A 24,160-nucleotide genomic window follows, 5' to 3' on the forward strand; every position below is an offset into this window, starting at 1 on the left:
CAAACAGCTTATGTATATCAACGGTGGCTAGTATTTTAAGGTCTTGCAAGCGCTCATAGGTTAGATCGTCGTTTATCATAAGGAAGCTGTCTTGCGCCGACAAGCGAGCACGGAAGCCTGTTTGTGTGTGATGGAGCTTTCGTTGAACTTCGAGGAACCAGCGAAGTTTTTCGGCCACCAATTTTTCCATGAGTTTGCACACATGTAATGTTAAGGAAATAAGGTGGAGGTTCGTTGCTATCGTAGCTGGCTTGCCTGGTTTGAGGATGGGAGTGACCAAGGAATCCTTCCACCCTACCGGTACAATTCCGGCTTCCCATACTTCAATAATGAGGTCGAGGAGGTCTGACGTTCCTTCATCTGGGAGATTGTGGAGTTTCGTATATGTCAAGCCATCAGGCCCAGGTGAGCTTCTGCAATTAACTTTTATGAGTGCGTACTGCAGCTCGGCAATAGTGAACGGATGATCAAGCATATGCATTGCATCGATATTCTGCTGGGCCGTAACAGTTGATCTGTTGACTGTTGTAGTGAGAACTGCGAGAGGTAAAAACTGGTTAACGAGTTGGGTGACGAAATCTTGCTCTGATAGTCCCTGTTTGAAGGAAATCCTGCGCGCGGGCTGTTTTGCTTCGGCGGGTTGATCAAGCATAAAAGAAATTATGGGGTTTTATGTGCTAAAACTACTATCTGATTATGAGGCACGCCGTAGTGGGGGACTCTGGAAATTTGGACCACCTGGTGTTCTTTAACGTGCACCTAAATCTAAGTACACGGGTGTTTTCGCTTTTCGCCCCCATCGAAATGCGGCCGCCGTGGCCGGGGTAATCAGCATAGATGTCAGGCGCCATAAACGAAAAGGATTAGTACTATGGTTTGGTCCACTGCATGTATGATGCGATCGCGAACGGCGAAGCTCCTTCGCGTACCTTCGGGCTGCAGTCTTTGCACGATTATGAATGATGCGAAATTCAATATTTTTTGGGTGGCGTTTGGCTTGCTGTTGTGCATCTGCGCGAATGTGGCCTATGGAATCGTGTAAAAAATGGCGCTTAATGTTTAGAGCATCAGGTTCTTTGCGCTCTGTGCCCGATTATGTTTCGTTTTAAAAACAGTGGCATCATGTTTTGAGCGCCACCCACCTAACACTTTCAAAGACAACAATTGAGCTCTCACCTTTGCCCCCTTCGTCTAGGCTAATCAACCTGCGCCACGATTGCCACCGGTGGCCTTGACCTGGCCGCCTACCGAAGCCGGTGTCAGGCATTGAATGCACACGGCCACGGCTTCTGGGGGTGTGTGAAGTGTTTGGGGGCTTTAAATGTCTGCTGGTCGTCTGTAATCAAGTATGTGTTTTTGCCTCTGTAGTTAATTCGCCCCTCCCCTGCCCAAAGTACAACAGTAGACTGAGGGTATAATAAACATAGAAATAAATAAATTATTCCAAATCCGTAGAGATATAAATCCGGCAAATGTAACCACAATCACCAGAGCCACGGTTGCCTGCATACAGCAGCCACCACTCGCTCTGTAGGTAGCGAGTGCTTAATAATAAAAGAATTGCACTCGCCACCGGTGGCACGTGCATGCAGCGCAAGTCGGCCGATGCTATACTGTCCGGCCTTGAGTTACGCTCAGGTTCAGCCAAACCGAAGCCAGGTATTGAGCTTTACTCATCGAGCCATGCAGTCGAAACACGATATTTGATTTTTTTCTCTCTACTTATTTATTTTAAATACGTAGAAATATTCATGTCGACTCACTGAGCAAAACCGTCGCTGTCGCGTGAAGGCTCTTTCACATGATGTGATTTTTATTGCACCCGAAGTGCGATTCCCGTCGCATGTGTCACAGTGCCATGGGGACTGCGACACATACCGACACTGCGGCACATGCGCAGTGTCCATGGCGGGAAAGAGCATCCCGGAGCGTGGGAATAGCTCTCTTTCAGCGTGCCCTAACGGAGTCTTTCCACTTGTGAGGCTGAGGCACCCTCCCTTGACTTTCGGTATCAGCTTGACACTTTCGATCGAGTTTTCATTAACTCTTAGTAATGAATGCGTTTATTCATTATGCTTTCCTTATTTTATATTATTTCATACTTATTTGGTTGAATGTTATTCATTTTTAGGGTAATTTTATGGGAATTTTATGGCTTACATAAACCTTGTGTTGTGCGTGACACCCACCGACGAGGGACGACTTCCCGAGCCCTATAAAGGGTTCCGCACTTAAAAAGTAACAACTCACGTGAATGAGAATGTCAAATAGTTCACTGAATGTCTCGAGAGCGCGTAGACTTTTTATTTATCCTCTTTAGCGTATGCCAAAATGAAACCACGATGTTTGGTATTGATGTAGGTGGAGTTAATCGAGGCACCCTTATTTCAGATAGAGAAGACAAGTCATTCCTACGCACAATATTTGGCGGGAGGGGAACCTCCGACCTTTGGTGCTAATTAAGGCAAAGTTAACTAAGCTAGCGTTTATTAGGGTTCTCGAACCCACGGCCATTCATGGGAGAAAACAAGTAGTAAAACGCTGGAGTGAGGAAGCGCGGCCGCAGCGGCGAATGAATTAACCTTCGTGCTGCCTCTCGCTTCAACGCGAACTAAATATCTCAAGAGTTTCGCTGTTATGTAGTTGGTTGTTTGTTTGTCGTTGCTTTGAAGTTGCCACGATCAACAGACATTTAGAGCCTTCAAACACTTCACGCATCACCAGAAGCCGTGGCTATGTGCATTCAATGCCCGTTTTGGCAAAATAAGGTTTGTCTTTGGGCTCGCGCATATAGACCTGTCTTGAGAAATGACTGGCTTAACTTCTATAACTGCAAGAGCTGGGCAGAGTGAGGGAGAAGGCCCGAACAATAATTTGTAAGATAATATGGATCATAGTCAATTGATCTATTCCTTAGGGACCATCGCACAATTCTTCATGTACACCAACGTCTGCTATATTTTGTGGGAATGATGACTTTCTTAGATGTACGGTGTATTTTTAAATATCGCTTTACAAATAGCCAAAGCATCATGAATATCAAAGCAATGAAAATTTCTCGTTCCGTTACACTGAATGCTGTATTTTAATTTTCTAAAAGTTCCTCATGTGATGTTCATGTGTTTATTACAGGTTGAGTTCAATGGCGTTAAGATACCAGGAAATATAGATGTTCATTATATGAACCTGGAGATGCTGTTCACGCTATTGGAAATTCATGGCCTTGGACAACGCACATCTTCAAGGGAGATGCACTGGGTGTACAATACTATCTTTAACTCCTTTACGTTCGACGGCAAGCTGGAATATGTGAATTCTGTAGATTACGTAAGTTTACATCCTCGGGAAAGCTATAACATTTATTTGTTTTGATAAGTGTTGACCAAGTTTAAACGGCACCTATCTCAGCCATGGTAGCCACTTTCGGATGGGGACGAGAGGCAGAAACTCTCGTTTACAGTGCACTCAGTGCTCGTTGAAGAACCCTAGGTGGTTAAATTTGTATGCTTTGGACGGAATCCAGGAATGAAAAGAACGTTTATTCAGGAAACACCCAGGGTATGTATAGTCAACGACAGTCACAGCCACGTGTTGCCGTGCTTCAATCCGCTCAAGCTGATACGTGCGACGCATGTGTAGTCTGCATGATACATCCTCCTCTGTTTAATAGTTTGTTAAAGCCGAGATACACAGTGCACTTGATTGAAATTGTGGTCGTACTGCAGCCGTCTTGGCTAACGAGTTATCCGTGTAGACCCTCTTGGGAGTGGTGTTGTAAGTTCAGTCGGGTTTGCGTGCACTCCAGTTGGGGATTTTACCGGCTGGTCGTCCTCGCTGTCGAGGCCATCGTGTCGAGGCCATCGTGTCGAGGCCATCGTGTCGAGGCCATCGTGTCGAGGCCATCGTGTCGAGGCCATCGTGTCGAGGCCATCGTGTCCGTGTCGAGGCCATCGTGTCGAGGCCATCGTGTCGAGGCCATCGTGTCGAGGCCATCGTGTCGAGGCCATCGTGTCGAGGCCATCGTGTCGAGGCCATCGTGTCGAGGCCATCGTGTCGAGGCCATCGTGTCGAGGCCATCGTGTCGAGGCCATCGTGTCGAGGCCATCGTGTCGAGGCCATCGTGTCGAGGCCATCGTGTCGAGGCCATCGTGTCGAGGCCATCGTGTCGAGGCCATCGTGTCGAGGCCATCGTGTCGAGGCCATCGTGTCGAGGCCATCGTGTCGAGGCCATCGTGTCGAGGCCATCGTGTCGAGGCCATTGTGTCGAAATGGCTCGCGCGTTGGAAGCAGGTGTCTCCGATTCCGACGAAGTACTTGCTCATCTTCTGTAACAATGCGATAAGCCCTCGGCGCTGCCGGTCCCACGAGCTGCGCTTTGCGGGTCCATGCTTTCTCTCGCAGTCTCATTCATCACGCGTGATGCATACGCAACAGGCCGCCAGCTGTCACCGTGAAGCTGTATATAAAAGTGCAGCGCCTAGTCCATGCACTTTTAGAAGCGTCAGAAGAAATTTTTGTTTCCCTGGCAGCATCGAAAACAGATAACACAGGTTCACTGCTGAGCCATGTGCAGATGGTTGTCCATTCATTGGCGTGGTGGCCGACCATTCAAACGTGGTGTCCTTTTTTATGAGACTGCGCAAAAGTTTGGTCTTATCTGTCAGATTCGGAATGTATTTCCCAAAGTAATTGGCAACACCTAACATTATGTGAACAGCTGCTTTGTCCGTTGGCTCCGACATTTCTTTAAGGGACACGCTCATTGTGGCATTTGGCCTTATTCGGTCTCAGCTGATGACATCGCCCAAAAATTCAACTTAAGTAAGCCCGAAATTGCACTTGCTTGCGTTAAAAGTTAGGCCAGCATTTTTGCCAGTTGCAATACATTTAGAAGGCGTGTGTTATGTTCTTCTTTAGTAACGCCCCAGACATGGACGTCATCTACATATACACGCACCCCCGAAGCCCTGTCAAAACTTTCGCTCAGTTTTTTTTTTTGAAGACTTCAGGAGCCGAGGCGATACCGAAGGGCAGCCTCAGAAAGCGGTAGCGACCAAAGGGCGTGCCGAATGTGCAGATTTTTGATGTGGCGTCGTCCAAAGGAATTTGGTGGAAACCTGAATTCGCATCGAGGCGGCAAAAATATTTAGCGCCAGCGAGCTCAGCCTCAATGTTTTCACGCTTAGGCATCTGATAGTGCTCACGTTTCAGGCATTCATTGATATCTCTAGGATCAATGCATACACGTAGTGTGCCGTCTTTTTTATGTACAATAACAAGCGGGCTCGCCCAGTTCATTGGTTCTGTCACTTTCGTGATGATGGCGCCCCGCTCCATGAGGTCCAACTCCTTCCGCAGTCGTTATTGTAGTGCCAAGGGCACGCGCCGCGCTGGCTGGACTACAGGTATCGAACCAGTTCGTAATACCATCCGATACTGACGGGCAACACAGCCTGTACCTTGGAAGAGTTGAGGAAATTCCTGCAGTATTTCGTCGGTAGTGCTAGCGTTGACTGCATCCACTGACCTCGCGACCAGTCCGAGCGCCTCACTTGCACCTAGTCCGAGTATTGCCTGGTTGCCCTTTTCGACTATGAAAAAGTCGAAACTCTCAGCCTGATCTTTTATGGTCACTGGTAACGTAGCAACACCGAAGTGTTTGATAGCGTCACCGCTATATGACCCCGCAGAATGGAAATGCTTGGCTTCAAACTTTGCATCCCTTTGCCCTTCCGATAGACCGATTAGGGCAGCAAGTTAGCTTGGGAGCCTGTGTTCACTTTCAAGAAGACACCCTGGCCGCCCACTTTAGCGTTTAAGATCCAGTCCGTCGAGCTTCTCACACTGCAAGTTTTTACATCAAGGATGTCGAAGGTGTCCAGCACGTTCACCACTTCGCCTACTGTAGACCCTTTCTTGCAACACGCTGCAAAGCGATTGGCGCTTCCACATACAAAACAAGTTTTCCCGAACGCCGGACACCTACTACGTTCGTGCGACCAGTTGCATTTCACTCACTTAAACGGGCGCTTCTTTACCGATGCGACCTGTTTTTCCGCCCGAGCCCATGCCTCGTTCTGCTGGCTGGACAGTTCAGCAGCCTTGCAGATTTGTTCCGTTTTGACTAGCGTAAGGTCTTTCACTTTGACGAGCTTCTCCCGCAACTTCGGGTTATGTACACCGAACACAACCTGGTCGCGAATCATTGACTCGGTTAATTCAGCGAAGTTGCAACTTCGGGACAGCTTTCGTAGGTCGCGCAGGAAATGCTCAAAGGGTTCAGCTTCGTCCTGGGTTCTTGACCAGAAAATGTACATCTCATAGACTTCATTTTGCTGTTCTTGACAATACTCTTTAAACTTCCGCACGACCGTCGTGTAATCATCCTTGCGTTCGGCCTCCAGAAAGGTGAAGTTGTTAAACACCTCAAATGCATTGTCGCCAGCAACACTCAGCAGAAGCGCAGCCTTGACAACTTCTTACCTTGGTTCTTTTGTAGATGCTGTCGCTTGTAGGAACACTTCGAACTTCTGGATGCACAGGTCCCGATTCTTCGCGATGTTGTCGGATGAGCCGGAAAGTTGCAGACGTTCCGTTGGCTTGACTAGCTCCATTGCTCGCGGAACCGTTACGTTCACCAAGCGATCCCGCTGCTGACACGATGTATCGTTTGGACGGAATCCAAGAATGAAAATAACTTTTATTCAGGAAACACCCAGGGTATATATAGACAACGGCATTCACAGCCACGTGTTGCCGTAATCTTCGTGCATTCGTAATCTTCGTCCATTCAAGCTGATACGTGCGACGCATGCGTAGTCTGCACGATACAAAATGTAATCCGGAGCATATCACTACGCGGCCTCAAAACGGTATTGTCGGTTGGGCACGTATTAGCCCAGAATTTATTCATGCGATTAGCATTTTTAGGGTGCTTCTAGCACTTTTCGGAGTCTAATGTGATATCCATCTAAAACCGTTTTCCCGCGATCCTGACTTTCTGATCATTTCATGGTTGAATGGGTAGCGCATAAGGCTGCTCTGCTAACCGGGTTCGAAACCAGCCATCGTACCAACTTGGGTCATTGGATATGTCACACCGTGTACCTCTGTGTCGCTCTTCAAAAAAAAACCTTTTTGACGCCGATATGGGTCACTGGGGATATGGGACTGGGTATGTGACATGGGCCGGTATAACGAAAAACTATTCCAATCTGTTTTTATTCCAAATCGGCCATTTGCCCTCCGTGATAGGTCAAAACGGCTCCAGTACAGCCCACATGGGCGGCCGTCACACTCATATGGGTTGACCTGGAGCCGTTTTGACCTATCACAGAAGGCTAATGGCCAATTTGGAATGAAAACAGATTGGAATAGTTTTTCGTTACACCCGCCATGTATGCGAACCGCTCTTCAATATATAATTTTCACGCTGACTTGAATCCCTCTGTGTGTACCACTCAGTTTGTGCTGCTATTTAATGAAACGGATTGATACCAACTTGGGTCACTGGGTATGTTGTGCCCAGAAGGTCTGTTCCACTCTTCAGTAAACGTACGTGACGCTGTTATGAACGTGCTGCGCATTGTTGTGAACGGAATGCGCGCTGTTATGAACGCGCTGCGCCGAGCTGTGGCCACGGCGGAACGCGCAGCCCCTACATGTGCACGGCTCTCTCCCTTGCTAGCACCTTTCTCGCGCCCGGACATGCAGAGCGGCAACCTCCTTCTCCTCCGGTGGATATCAAAAGGCCGGCGCCTCTGGCATTCAGCGACCTTTTCGTCATCATGCTTCGTCCTCGCTAGGATGTAAAAGCTTTATTAATAACTTCGGCTAGCTCTTGCCTCTTCACTGCCAGGATCTCCTCCAGTCCATATACCTTCTGCCCTCGTGTCACGACTGTGGCAGTGACGGCGAGGGTGTGAGGGCGCAAACTAATCTACTCTTCTACAACATTGCAGTTGCATGTGCCTGTCCTATCTGATCGTAAGGAGCCCTGCGCAGTCGTCTACACGGCTACTGAAATAATGGTACCGATTGATCGCCATCCATTATTCCTGTTTTGCACCAGGGTCGGATTCCATGCGAGAACTGCCATCTGTTTGAGGCTGCCGCAACCTTGGATTATCGCTCTCATTTTGGGGGTGGTGTTCTCGGGAACGCATTCTTTTCACTGGGCTTCTTCGATTTTCGGAATTCTGGCAGACCGCTGGCAACCACACGGCAGCCAGCTAGTTCCCGTTCTGATAGGAAGTCACGTGGGCTGGGATCCCAAGACAACCCGGAGCTGCCCGAAGTTCGCAAAATCGAACGCGGGATAAATGTGAACATGCTCCCAGCATGGCAGCGACGAGCGTGGGCGGCGCGCGAGCGGCGCGCGAGCGGCGTTGTCGTCCTATTTCTGCGTTGCCACCTTGAAAATATACCGCTGCATTCGGGAAATTTGCGAGATACGGAAACTTTTGCGAGATTTCGCGTGACTGGGCATCTCACTTCACACAGCGTTAGCGACGCGTGCGATGCCAAGACGCAAAATCGCACGTAAATAATGGGGAAAAGCGATCGCTCGGGGATGTCTCGAGGAGGTCAGCCAGCGGCGACATTTGAAGTCATTTGACAAGACACGAAAAGGCGGGTACGTCATAACGCGTAAAATTTCGTGCAGAACGACGTGCTTGAATTCAATTTCAGAAAGTTTGCTTCGGTTGATAGTGCTCCTTTCAATTCTGCTCCTGTGCAGAAGGTGCTGGGGCTGCAGCTGGCGCATGAAAGTGCACGCCACCTGTGACCACCGAAAAGCTTTACACGAAAAATAGTATTGGTCGATCATGATAGCAATAATTAACCTATATACGTGTGGCCACTATTCATCTCAACCAGTGCATTCCTTTAACATCAACGGTGGTTTCGAGCTGCATACGACGGCGAGACGAAGCGAACATGGACTAGCTGCGACGCCTTCGCTATATAACTGCAGAAAACAGATATCGCCGCACATACGCGAGCGACGTGAAAAGGGATACCACTAGAGAAAGATGAACCGAAAATGCACCGCGATGTGTGGGAATTGAGCGTCTACAACTTCGCGAACAACTTGCGCTGAACACGATGAAAATTCGATCCAAGCATAATCGACAGCGCCCACCGTGACAGCTCAGCGCGCGCTGTTTACAGCGGGGTTGAAGCATTCACGGCATACACACTAGAGCACTAGTGCTCTAGTGTGTGCTCTAGTGCACTAGTGTGTGCATTAGTGCACTAGTGCTCGGGCTTTCGGGTAAGCCCGCGCCCGGCCCGGCCCACGGGCCGGGTAGAACAGTTTTTTCACGGGCTCGGGCCGGGCTCGGCGACGGCGTGCGCTTCTTGCCCCGGGCCCGGGCTGGGCTCGGGTTCTTTGACGCGGGCCCGGGCCGGGCTCGGCTTTCTGGTGGTGTGCATGTAACGTGCAGCGAGTTATTCTCGGGCCTGTCAACTCTGAAAAAACATTATTTTTCGGTCTCGGGCCGGGCTCGGGCCTAAGGTAAAAGGGTGGCGGGCTGGGCCGGGCGGGTAACGTAGATTATTTCCGAACCCGGGCCGGGCCCGGGTTTCGCCATAAAAGTTTTTATCGGGCTTGGGCGGGCCGCCCAACGTAAAAACGGGCCCGGGCCGGGCCCGGGCTGAAAAAATCGGCCTATGCAGTGCTCTAATACACACACACAAAAGAGAGCTTCAAATGGTTCACCGCCACTCGTATGGCACCACCGCCTCGCAATGCGTAACGGTGCGTTACAACCCTAGTAAGATAACGCTAGAAGTAACACAAACAGCGATCCACGCACCGCGCCGACGAGTACGCGAGACGAAGTCCAAAACCACAACAGCCGGGGCGGCGCGCGCTAGCGTCCGACGCAAGCCACTTTACTGAGCGAGGTAAATTCCTCAAGCGCCTACGTTGCAATTCGTCGAGTCCCCACAAAGATGGTGGCGAGCGCTCATCGCCTCTTTTTGTCGTCTGCTAGCCAGAGAACTTCCAGAGAGCAGCCAGAACAAAATCGCCCTGGCTGGTTGTCTGGCAGCCCACGGGTAGCCAGAAGCGTCCAGCCCGAGTATAACGAACGCGCGGCGGAAGTGCGTCGTGCGAAGGGCGGAGCAACTCGAGAAAAACGAAGGCGCTCTGGCTGGCTCTGGCAGCGCGCGGGTAGCCAGAAGTGGAAAATCGAAGAAGCCTACTGTGGAGCGACGGCGACGGTGTGAAGGCGCAAACTAATCTACTCTTCTACAACATTGCAGGTTGGTGTATTCTTTCTACCGCGCTCTTCCGTACACTGCTCTCCCGTCGCTGTTGCTGCCATGAGTGTTATCATGAATAGTGTAGTACTTTAAGCTAATGTAGAGTCGTACCTGGTCACTTGCGACTTGTGCTGGGTTCTACTTTTTTTGGTAATGCCTTCTATTTTCTGCTCTGTTGTTGTTGTCTTCTATTGCCAACCTTAAGTCGACCAGGGAAATGAATTGTGGTGGCCTAAACTACCTTGCTAAACCTACGGCTGAGAAGCTGCCGGGAAGCATAAAAGAGGTCGTTAAGGTATTGACTGTGTTGGTGACTAAGCTTGATTCATTCGCGTCAGACATTAAAAGGGACGTTGCTCGGATCAGTACCTCAAACGGTGAAATTCACTAGTCGGAAATCTTCAACGATTCGTACAGTTTGTGAGTGATGGTTTCAAAAAATTCAAACTTCATGTTGAGGCCTTGTCAGGTTCTCATGTTGAGGCCTTCCGTGGTGATCTTTCTGCTGTTAGGGCTGACTATGAGAAGTGCCGCATTTAAAGTGAACTCATCAAAAAATGAACTTAATCAGGCTAGGAGTGAGATAACGGAGTTGAAACAGTACTCCAGAAATATGAATGGTGAAATTCAAGGGCTCCCGGTTGTACCAGATCAGGACCTTCTGAAGAAAGTTGGAGAACTTGCGGGGTATCTGAAGGCCGGCGTCTCTGAGAATGACATAGACGTTGTGCATCTTGTGTCATCCAATGATAAGAGTAGGTCGTATGTGGTCGTTAAGTTTCGTTTGAGAGCCACCCGGGACAGAATGCTTTCGGCAGCAAGGAAAGGAAAACTGAATGCAAGCAATTTAGGGTATGACACAGGTGCTTCGATCTATGTAAATGATCTTCTCTCTACAGTGGCTTTAGAGGTCCTTGAACGGCGTCGGCGACGTGATCTTCGTCGCCTAATAGATGCTGCCGCTTCTCGGTGAGACGAGTGGTCTCTAACCATTTTCTTCAAAATTGCCATTTCCGCCAATGGAAGTGATAACATTCCGACCTATGTGAGAATCGATAGACTAGAAGCTACATTACCGATTATATCTCGCCAAATTGACTGGTCAGCCTTTGAAGATCCTGTGGACGACACATGCAAGAAACCAATCGCACGCAGGCTAGAAGACATCATAACGGACGCAATGCAAGACTGTACGCGTAGCTTCACACATTCATCAAAGCGTACAGAGTATGACATTGAATTGGAAAGACTTCGTGCATTACGTCGTCGAGCTGAAAGGAGGTACAGGCGCACGAAGTCAATTCTTGACCTCAGATTAGCTCGGCGAATGCAAAAGAAGATACAGCGCCGGATGGATAAGCTAGAAGATCAAAGATGGAAATGCTTTTGTGAGTCACTGGACCACCGCAAGCCACTGTCCCGTGTGTGGCGTACCCTAAGGGGTCTTCGCACATGTCCCCAGCAACGACACCCTTTTAACGCCCTTGCTCTCTATCAAAGCCGCCATGAGATAGACGTTGCAGAAGAGTTTTGTGCGAAAATCGCCGGCGGAACAGTTCTACTCCCTGACATGGTTTTAGGCGACATTCCTGGTCCACGAGATACAAGTATGGACGCTCCCTTTTCTATGGAAGAGTTAGAGGCTGCTATAGCGCTATGTACGTGCTCGTCTTCGTCAGGGCCCGACGGAATCACATATAATGCTCTGCGCCACCTACGTCAAGAAGCACGACGAGAACTGCTCAACCTTTTTAATAGGTCATGGCATGATGGCGTCGTTCCACAGGAATGGAAACGCAGCCGTTTGGTACCGCTACTAAAAGCAGGAAAGTCACCGCTAGAACTGGCATCATATCGGCCTATAGCACTCGCCAGCTGCGTCGGAAAGCTCATGGAGCGCATGATCCTCATGCGTCTCGAATGGTACCTTGAACACCACAATATCTACCCTTACTCTATGGCGGGATTTCGACGAGGCCATTCATAGATTGACAATGTCATCGATCTAGTGTCATCTGTTGAGCAGCAAAAGTCCTGGAAACGATTATCAGTAGCACTCTTTCTTGACGTGAAAGGCGCCTACGACAACGTTTCCCATCAAGCCATCTTAGACGCACTTTTGACATTGGAACTAGGAGAGCGATTATTTCGATGGATCCAAAGCTACTTGACACAAAGGTCCTTGTTTGTACGTACGGAAGATGGTCCGACTACTGACCACTACACAATGTACACATGTCGTGGCGTTCCTCAAGGCGGTGTTCTAAGCCCTATTCTTTTTAACCTCACACTTCTTGGGCTGGCCGATTCCCTACCGGAAACAGTGAGTGTCTCCATCTACGCCGACGACATCCGCATCTGGGCATCAGCGGTGACTCGCCCGCAGGTTCGTGCAAGGTTACAGAAGGCAGCGACACAGGCATCTGGCTATCTTTGCACACAAGGCCTAACCACCCCGACAGAAAAATGTGCGTTAGTCGCTTTTACGCGAAAAGCGACGTCTGGTTATCCAGTGTGCATCAATGGCCAGCGTATCTCCTATAAGAGAAATCATTGGTTTTTGGGTGTCTTTGTTGACCGAGACCTCTCCTGGAGCCCTCAGGTTGCCCTCTTGAAGAAGAAGCTCACATCTATGGTTCACGTTTTCAAATTCATCGCCGGTAAAACGTGGGGATCATCAGTGGGCTCCATGCTGCAGTTGTACCGAGCACTTTTTATCAGCTTCCTACGCTCTAGCTCTCCCGCGTGCTTACTAAAACATGCAAATCCAATCTTCGAGCCCTTCAGAGCGTGCAAGCACAGGCATTACGTGTTTGCCTCGGCCTTCCGCGGAGCGCCTCAACAGCAGGACCTGTTATCACGGCTCAAGATCATCCGATTATGACTTAAATGACCACCGACACATCTTGTTTCCCTCCGAGGTGCCATTGATTATATTAACAAACAACCGGATTGATTCAAGGGCGGCCCTACAATGTCTTTTGTCAGCTCTTCGCCGTGGGTCCTGCGAACAACTCGCCTCGGAGATACGAGAAATGCACCACCATACGATCGCAAAAGGACACGACGCCGTGTTTCAGTGGCTGCCGTATAATTGCGGTATTTCCGGCAACGACATCGCCGACGAAGCTGCTAGGAAAGCACACGAAGGAGCAAATCTTGTTTCTGTGCCTTTATCGAGGACTGACGCCGCCAAACACCTAAGCAAGCTAGCGCACACTATGAGATTGGAGAAGTGGCATACAACTGAATTCACCCAGCATCGGTTGCATTCTCTCGACCCATCTATGCAGCTGCGGCTGTTGCCTGGATTTCCTCGAAATGAGGAAACAATGCTGTACCGCTTACGCTTGGGTGTTGCATTCACCAATGCTTACACGTTTTTGATTGGAATGGCTGATAGCGCCGAGTGTAATGCCTGCGGTGTCGATGAGACTATAGAACACCTACTATGCTACTGTCCATCTTTTCAAAACGAAAGACATGACCTCTGCAACGTTCTCAATAGGCTAGATAGAAGACCGTTCACTTTGAGCGAGATCTTGGGACCATGGCCTCGAATATCACAGCTGCAAAAGGCCACAAAAGCGCTGCTGCGATTTTTGAAAACTACAGGACTGAGTGACCGTCTATGATCCGGACTGATTGATCATCAGTGATAGAACAGAGATCTGTTGCAACGTCGGCGATATCAACAGCGGACTTTCTATTCTTCCTTTAATCTGTCTCTCCCCTTTTCCCTTCCGCCAGTGTATGGTAGCCAACCGGGCTCATTCCTGGTTAACCTCCCTGCCTTTCATTAAATCATTTTCTCTCTCTCTATCATCTCTGTCGCGAAAACACAATTTTCTTAGCAAAAGCGAGACAAGCAAGGAAAGAGAAAACGTGGAAGTTTATCTGGGTGTCTCAAGGCAAATTTCTCAAGCGGGAATTGGAAAATACACCAGTTTTGCGCATAGTGTGCGAGGAGGAATTGGCGCAAGTTGTTTAACTGGTCGTCACGGTGGAAAAATGGTTTTCTTAGTTGTGATCCTGCATGTCATTACTATTTATTTCTTTATCGCTTTGTTAAACAGGAAAACATAATCTTGTCCTTCTATAGAGTATTATGTGTGTAAACCTATTTTTTCATATTGCACAGCATTTTGTGTAACCAATGCCCCTACTCCATCTATATTATGCAACTGAACATTTGTATAATGCTTTCAATATTTCTGTGTGCTGAATTAGTGCCATATATCACTTGTATATTGTGTATGCTAGTTTTGCTAACGTTGTACAAATAAAGTATGGTTTAGTAACGATTCAGCAACATTTCTTAGTGAGTACGTTTACCTTATTCATGCGCTGCTGTTTTCTTATACTTGCTATAATTAATTTCTGTATACATATGTTATCACCACTGTCTACTAATGGACTCTAATACGATGGGTTCTAGTCCATCGGAACTGAATTCACGCATTGTAGACCAGCGCATATCACCCCTTGCTGTGCTTCACATTAATATGCAGTCTGCCTCCTAAAATACGAAGGGGAACCAAGATCAGAACTGGACGCTCCGATCACGGAGGAAGAGGTGTATGCCGCGGCACGAGCCTCACAGCGCAACACTGCTGCCGGGGCTGACAAAATCGCCAATGCCATGATTAGAAACCTGAGCCCGAAGCACATCCTGGACTTGACCGAATACCTAAACGAGGAACTCTGGAGCTAGGGCCACGTACCGAACGAATGGAAACACGCGGAAGTCGTGACCATTCCCTAACCAGGCAAGAAGCCCGCGATCGACGCCCTGTGTCCCATCTCGCTGACTTCGTGCCTCGGCAAGCTGTACGAGAGGGTCATCGGAGCCCGCCTCCAACACTACATAGAGGACGGTGACCTCTTCCCGCACGTCATGCTTGGCTTCAGGCGGGGACTTTCTGCGCAAGATGCTTTCCTAATCCTGAGGGAAGAAGTTCTCAAGGGTATCCCGAAGGGAGGTGAACAGCTCCTGCTCGCACTCGACCTGAAAGGGGCCTTCGATAACATCTCTAACGAGGCAATTCTCAAGGGACTGAACGACATTAGCTGCGGAGAGGCCATCTTTAATTACGCCAAATCGTTCCTGATGGGCCGGACGGCAACCATCTTAATAGGCCAGACTCGATCGGATAAGATCGACGTGCCGAACAAAGGAACGCCGCAAGGGGCGATAGTCTCCCCGATTCTCTTCAACATCGCGATGCTAGCGCTGACCAAATAGCTGCGGAAGATTCCAGACCTAGGTTACGCCCTATACGCAGACGACATCACGCTCTGGGCCACCAAGGGCTCCCTCGCGCGAAAAGAGGCGACCCTTCAGGAGGACGCGACGGCCGTGGAGAGATTTGCGGCAGAGAGCGGGATGCGTTGCGCGCCCGAGAAGTCCGAGGTGATCCGGGTGCACGGAGGAGGAATCTACAAGTGACCCGGCAATATCGAACTCTATCTGGAGGACCACAAGAGCACGGAAAGCAAAAAGACTAGGATTCTGGGTTTTTGGATCCAGAGCAACTTGAAAGCCTCCAACACCATCCAAACGCTAAGGTCCACCACCAACCAGATCTCGCCGATTATCAAACGAATAACAAGAAGCCGCAAGGGCATGCGAGAAGAGGACACGCTCCACCTCGTCCAGCCTCCGGTGAACAGCAGAATAATGCATAGCATGCCGTATCACTACGACTCGCTAAACAAACGCGGCCAAGAAAAAGTCGATGCAATCATCAGAGGCGCGGACAAAACGGCCCCGGGTCTCCCTTTTACCACCTCAAACGAGAAGTTAACGGCTCTCGGTATCCACAACACCTTCGCTCAGCTGTCAGACGCGGTTATGGCTTCGCAAAAAGCCAGACTACAGAAAACGGCGGAGGCAGAACCATTATCCACCGGACCGGAACGGCAACGAAGCTTCGTGCCCTCGATGGGCAATGATCACTCCCGCCCCAGGTCAGATGCAAGATCAAGGCGAACCCCATACCAAAGCACATGAGTCATGAACTCCATGAAGGACGACGCAAGGCGCGGGTCGACAGACAGCGCCGACAATTCAAGGGTAACCCGTACGTAACGTACGTCGACGTGGCGGCGTACCCTGCAGGGGGCCTCTTCGCGGTAGCCGCCGTGAACGGGAGAGACAACTCCTTGACCCTCGTGGCCTCCGTCAGGCCAGAGAGCCCAGATGCGGCTGAGACCACAGCCGCGGCGCTAGTAATAAAGCAACATGACAGGGTGGGCAGGGAAGTTCATGTCGTTACCGACTCGCAACAGGCCTGCCGTAACTTTACCAACGGACGAACACCGGTGCTGGCGGTTCAGATTCTAGGCCCGAGGCTGCAAGAATCCCATCAAATCACGTGGACGCCGGGCCACGCGGGACTGGAGGGGAACGAAAGGGCGAATGCCTTAGCTCGAGCGCTAATCAACCGAGCGGGGCAAAACCAATCGTCTCATCAATCCCACCCTTTACCTTCGTGCCCCTGCCATCAAATTACTGCGACCGACTCGAGATCCAGCGACTCAACCGCAGGATTTATCCTCCCCCTCACAAAAAGCTCAGCACTGAAGAGGCAATAGCCCTCAGACTTATCCAAACAAACACATTCCCAAACCTACGCAGATACAGCAAAATATACCTACAAACATATCGCGGCATCTGCTCCAGTGAGGCGACACACGCCCTACACTCTTTCACATCTCGTGGGGGTGCGGGGGCAAACATGAACATTTAAAGACGCCTAACACGTCATTTGAACGGTGGGAGGTACAGCTGACCGGCGATACCCTGGCGAGACAAGAAGCTCTCGTCCAGCGAGTACGTCGAGCAGCCATGGCCAATGGAGTCCTGGAATGAGGACACCATGCACCCACTCGTCCTCAAGATCAACGACCTCGATGGTCTAAATAAATGTTTTCTCTCTCTACAAAGAGGACAACCTCTTTGTTTTTCTTGTTGAGTTTAAATTCGATTTCTCCATAATTATGCTAACGGAAACATGGTACCATGATGACTCGGACGTCATTAATATTGTTACGGGGATGTTGGGAGTATAGACTGGATGTATTTACAATATATACACAAGTAGAGTTAATGCGGTCAAGATAGCTGACAAGCAAAACACGCAGCGGCCAGTGTCTCTCGATCTTCTTTTCTTTCCTCCTATCCTTCCGTAACAATATCGCAGGTTATAATCCAGGTTATTTAAATAGGGAAATAAGGACAGGAGGTGGCGTATATACGTATGTTAAACATGAGACGAGATACGAATGGCTTAACGAATGGTATCAATGCAAGAATGATATTGAAATTGTATATCCTTAAGTAGGAAAATGTGTGTTTGTTGCAGTGTACAGGCTAGGGCACTGCACGGGCTCGGGCTTACCCGAAAGCCTGGGCCCGGCCCGGCCCGTGGGCCGGGCCGGGCCGGGTAGAGGAGTTTTTTCACCGGCTCGGGCCGGGCTCGGGCACGGTGTGTGCTTTTTGACCCGGGCCCGGGCCGGGCTCGGGTTTTTTGATGCGGGCCCGCGCCGGGCTCGGGCTGTCTGCGAGTTCTTCTCAACTCTGAAAAACATGTATTTTTCGGTCTCGGGCCGGGTTCGGGCCGGTTTCGAGTCGGGCTCGGGCCGGGCTCGGGCTTAAGGTAAAGGGGAGGCGGGCCGGGCCGGGCGGGTAACGTAGATTATTTCCGGGCCCGGGCCGGGCCCGGGTCTCGCCATTAAAGTTTTGATCGGGCTCGGGCGGGCCGGCCAATGTAAAAACGGCCCCGGGCCGGGCCCGGGCCGCAAAAATCGGCCCGTGCAGTGCTCTAGTACAGACCACCCGATGGCAGCATAAACAATTTTATACAGTTTTTAGATAGCATACTTTCCTTTGTTAATAACAATAGATATAGACGATATATGACGCGTGTTGGAAGGTGACCTGAATATTGATATGTTAGCAAGCACAAATAAGCAAAAGGATCTTTCGGCACTTCTTGATTCGCACTTTTTATCGAATGTTATTGTCACTCATACTCGTATTACTGACTCGAGTGAAACATTAATAGACCTGTTCATAACAAACTTTCCCTTCGATTCCGTAGCTTCTGTCACAAATTGTACCGCTATCAGTGATCACCTACCTATTTATTTTATTGTACACCAATCCTGCTGCACACCCAGACAGGCTGCTTCGGGTACATGTTATAGAGCTGTAAATTTAAACTCTTTCGCGCTTTCGTGATGAAATTGGGCAAACGCAATGGGATGACTCATTCTCTATCTCCTGTTCTGACTTAGCTTACGACTATTTTATCGGAACAATCAGATCAGTTTATAATAAACATTTCCCACTTCACGTTTTTAAAAAAACCAAAGCGTTCCCGCAAACCTTAGATGACTACAGAGATTCTAAAAATGATGAAGGAGAAGGATAGGCTATATCATGCATTCTTAGTTAACCGAAATCCAGATGGCTTGAGGAATTTTTAAAAATATAGAAACTTGATCATTAGGTTACAACGGCAAGAAAAACGAAATTACTAATATACCATGTCCGAGGGCATCACAGATAATAAACAAATGTGGAATAAATTACACACCATCATATCTCCAGGTAGAGTAAGAAATAGTTTAGAAGAACTTGTAGTTGACAATGAAGTTATCAAAGGCATGGAGTTAGCCCACGAATTCAATGAATACTTTACATCTGTAACTGAGAGCTCACATAAAGATAGCGCCTTGATTACTTACCCGTGCCGCTCAAGGAATCAATATTTCTTTGCCCAACTGATGAAAATGAAGCATTAAGAGTATTTAGAAACCTTAAGATGAGTAAGAGCGAGGATATATATGGTCTAAAATGGAGCCGATTAAATATAATAGTGTTCTTACTAGCTCTTGTGTGACACATATTTACAACCTTTCTTTACAAACCGGCATTTTCCCACAGAATATCAAGAATGCTAAGGTGACGGTAATATACAAAATTGGAGATAAAAACATTCTCGGTAATTATAGATGTATTTCGATCCTTCCCCTATTCTCCAAGGGACTTGAAAAAATTATTCATCTTAGACTGTCAAACTTTTTTGACCAAAATTCCATCATAACAAAATCGCAATATTGATTTAGATCAGGTTTTTCAACAGAAAGTGCTCTACTGTTTCAAAAAGAATTGATTCTTAAAAATGTTGAAGCCAAAAATTCACACTTGGCATATTTTAGTTATGTCCAAGGCCTCTGATAAAATTATCCATGAAACATTAATAGGAAAGCTACAGTGTTATGGAGTTCGTGGCGTTGCCCTCAATCTAATTCGAAACTACATAGCAAACAGACATCAATGTGAATCGATAAGCGAACCCTGTCTTCTATGCAACCTGTTAAATACGGATTTCCCCAAGGAAGCATATTGGGGCCGCTTTTGTTTATTATATTTATCTGTGATATTGTAAATGTTGACCCTTCAGCCCCACACATAATCTATGCTGTTGATACAATTCTTTTCTTTTCAGGAACAAATATACATGATCTCGTGAATCGAGCTAACTTGATATTAGAAAAAATATGCGGCTGGACACTTAAAAATTCTTTACAACTACCCAAAAACTAAAGCTTTTTTTTTCACTCCAAATCCCCGCTTCATGAGCTCACTAATTCTTATAATCTCATGTTGAATAATACCAAAATTGAATTTTCTTCTACAGCAAAATCTCTAGGTGTAATTTTTCACGAATATATGAAATGGGATCTCCATACGGAACTTTTACAAAACAAGCTTTGCAAGGTCTTGGGCGTACTGAGAAAATGCCAGCGTATATTGCCAGTTTCTCAAAAGCTTTCGATATTTAAGGCACTCTTCTCATCAGATCTGCGCTATTGGAACTTAATTATGGGTAACGGAACTCATCAATCCATAAATAACCTTTTTATCCTACAAAAAAGTCCGTACGTTCTGTTGCAAACCTACGATATAATGCACAAACTTCACAACTATTCGTTAAATATAATGTAATTAAATTAAACGTGCTACATTATTACACTTTATTACTTTCCTTTAGATGTGATACTGTGAAAAATCGCGGTTATATACATAGTGTACCTAACTTGCAACTAAATCCTTCTTCGCGGCTAAACAGACACTTGGAATAATAGTATGTGCCAAGGCCGCGCACAAAATATGGCTTTCAAACATTAAGTTATTGCTTGCCGAAGACATTAAATAATTTCAAGATTTCTTAAGAAAATGTTCGCACACTATGTAACACTTCTGTTTTAAGCATGCTGTGTTAAATATGTTCATAGTTAAATTTCACTTGTAAATTATGTTTTCTGTGGATATCATGTATTTTCTCATTTGACACCGACGTTGAAATGTATTTTTCTTTTACTGCCATGCTGCCATAGTGAACCGGGGACGTGGTGCTAGTCAAGCTGTTTTTAATGCTGCTTTTTGTTTCCCTCGTCCCAACCACTTATGTGAAACTCCATGTGTGTGGTAAAATAAATGAACTTGAACGCTACCCATGAGAGCCTGGTACCCCTCTCGTAACAGTGGATGGCATCTGCGGGATGGCAGTGGACCTTGCAACTTGCGCCAACTGAACCAACGAGGTGCGTGGACCTCGCAAGGAAGCCCGTGACTGCAGCTACGTGAATATCGGACTTTTCCCCTTTGAGATTTGCCAGGCTTTTGAGATTAGCGTTAAAGCTTGAAGCTGGCAGGTTGTTTTTTTCAATAATTAGCCTTTTGCATTGTCGCACTTGCTGAGAGGTGATAACGAATAGAGAGAAGGGCTCAGTGGCCGAGTTGGTCATGAAACTTAATTCTGTGTGCAAGCCTGAATTGTTATTGCTATGTGCAGAATTGGGGGTGGAAGCGGCTAACGCCATGCGCAAGCCGCAAATCATAGTCTTTACTTGCATTCGAAGCAGATGATAGTGAGCTCATAGAATTTTGGGAAGTTATCAAAGAGCGGGAGGTAAACGAAGAAAAGAGGCATGTTGATGAGGAAGAAAAACAATTCAGCGAGCTCGAATTAAAGCGCTTAGAGCTAGAATTGCAGAAAGCGAAGGCGACGATCGTTGAAACGCAATCCCCAGCCGCAGAAGCTTGAGAAACGTTTAGTAAGAGGATTTGATGCAGCATTGCCAGGTAGAAGAGGAGATTGGAATGTTTCTCGTAAACTTTGAAAGGACGTACCAAATAATGCAGTTCCCTAAAGCGTCGTAGGCCACACCGCTTGTTGACCGCATTGCCGTGTAACGTAGCAGACGAGATGGGGAGACTTAGCGCGGTGTAGTATGACGATTACGATGTTGTAAAATCCAGTCTTCTGAAAAGGTACCGCTTGTCTCGAGAAGCGTTTCCGCAGTGGTTTAGAAAAGCCACAAAGTTGAAAGACGAGTCGTACGTTGAGTTCGGATACGACTTAAAGCTCAACTTTGTGGAATAGCTTAAGAGCGCGAAAGTCTACGGATACATGGCGAAGGTATAGTGGAGTGCTTGTGCCTAGAGCAGTTTTACAACACGATCTTCGACCGAATGCACTTATAAATCCTCTAGTGGCCCGACGTGACCACAGTTGAAAAAGCGGCGGAGCTCGCCGAGGATTCACGCCATGTATCGCATCGAAGTGAAGGGCAGACGCATGGCGCGTTTCCAAAGCAAGGCGCGTTGAATAGAACCGCAGAAGTTTTCAGACGCAACGAGAACATGAAAGGCGCAGAAGTGGAGAAAGATGTCGCCCAGAGGCACAGAAGCTGATAACATGCTATAAGTGTCATAAAACGGGACACATTGCCTCTGGTTGCAGAAATCAGCGCATTTTATTCTCTTGTGTCAGTGGCGACGACGAGAACTTAGCACTGCTTAAGCCGTTCATGAAAGAATTTACGGTAAACGGAAAGCGCTGTAGGGTTCTCCGAGATTCCGCAGCCACCATGGATGTCGTTCCTCAGCTTTACGTCAAGGCGAAGGATTTCACTGGCGAATGTGGATGGATACAGCAGGTGGTGCAGGAAGACAGCGTTTGCCTACCTCTCACTCGCGTCCATATCGAGGGGCCTTAGCAGCACTCGCTACTGAGGTTGCGGTTTCGGCCAGACTTTCAAAGGAGTACCCCTACCTATTTTCCAATAAATCAGATATGCTTCTGACCGTAATGGGAACTAGCTTTGGAGAGCGAGAGGTATGCGCGCTTACCCGTTCAAAGGCACGAGAACTCGCTACGCAGCTGAAGTATGATGCGCATGCCTCGACAGATGCGTGCGAGACACCCGAGCCGAACGCGGACGAGCTTACGCGTGATAGCGTACGTTGCCGATCCAGATGATAGTATACGGAAGTCGCGTCTCCGCAAGGAAAGGAAAATGAGATGGTGCAAGGAGAGCTTGGCGTTTCCTCGCCGCCGTCGTGTCGTAGCCTGGAACACTTGCTCTCGGTTGACGAGGCTCAGTTTCTGAAAGATCAGGGAGTCAGACGGAACCATTAGCAAGTTGCAGGACTCTGTGCAGGAAGGAATTTCTAGAAATAATGTAGTTCTGCACAAGAGAAATGGCCTTTTGTTCCACCAGTATAGAGATAGGTGAGGTGTCATCTTGGACCAACTCATAATGCCTACAAGATACAGACGGGATTTGCTCGAGCGTTGCCATTGTCGTGGTTTGTCTGGACATTTAGTCATAAAGAAAAGCAAGACGCACCTACTTCAGGAGTTTTATTGGCCGGGTTGCTTAAGGGACATAAAGGACTTCATGCAATTCTGCGACAGTTGTTAACGCGTGGACAAGCCGCACGACAAACGCAAAGTTCCGATAATCACGGAACCATTGAGGATGTTTTGGTCTCAAAAATGCGCCGTATAGCTTCCTCAGTGTTATGAGCCAAGTGCTGCGCGGTATGGAAAACTTTGCTGTGCCTTACCTAGATGACGTTGCCGTGATTTCCGATAGCTGGGAAGAGCAACTAGTTCATCTAAGGAGCGTGTTTTCCAGGGTGAGAGACACTGTACTTAGGATTAAAGCTGAAAAATGTCAGCTAGGTTGCCAGGAGGTCAACTACCTGGGGCACGTTGTAGGAAATGGTATCCGCAGACCCTCTGAGGCGAAGTTTGCGGCTATCTCGTCATACGCACAGCTGAAAACTAAGAGCGCCATTAGTCCATTTCTAGGCCTCAAAGGACATTACAGGCAGTATATACTGCAATATAGTGAAATATCTTGTTCTCTCACCGACGCTTTGCGCAAAAACCAGCCGGAACAAGTTGTGTGGAACGATGCAAAAGAGAACGTGCTGTAGTCACTCAAGAAAGCGCTTATGAGTAATACGGTTTTAAGCTCCTCGAACTATAACAATTAGTTTATAATAATGTCGCGGTACAACGCGAACAGAAGACAGAGAGACGTTTTTCAAGAAAAGCAGGACAACCTGTTCAAACAAACAGAACAGGGACACGTCTTCTTCGTCCTCGAAGAATCCCACTGACCGACTAGTTGGAGTGCGCTAATGCCCTCATCGTCGTTGTCGTCTGCCTAGAGCACACGCGTCCTTTGTGCCTCCCTAAAAGAGCATCATCCCGATGCTAGACCAGAAATGGCCCTTGCGGAAGTGAGGGTCTCTCGCATGGTCATTCGCTCACATACGGCTTCATGTGTACAACATGCACAAGTTCAGGACGGTGCGGGCGGCGCCGCGTACAGTTGCGACTATCGGGGACGAATCTGCCACCGACTTCATAGCTTACGGTTCTACGTTGAGCGTCATAGCGGCGTGCGTCGTAGTCTTGCTGCTGGCAGATCCGCAAGCGTGCGTAAACACATCGGCGTCCGTGTCAGTGTCGTCAAATTCGAGTGGAAGCATTGCATCCAATATCGTTCGTACATC

Source organism: Dermacentor silvarum, chromosome 5 (assembly GCF_013339745.2).
Source record: "Dermacentor silvarum isolate Dsil-2018 chromosome 5, BIME_Dsil_1.4, whole genome shotgun sequence".
Taxonomy (NCBI): domain Eukaryota; kingdom Metazoa; phylum Arthropoda; class Arachnida; order Ixodida; family Ixodidae; genus Dermacentor; species Dermacentor silvarum.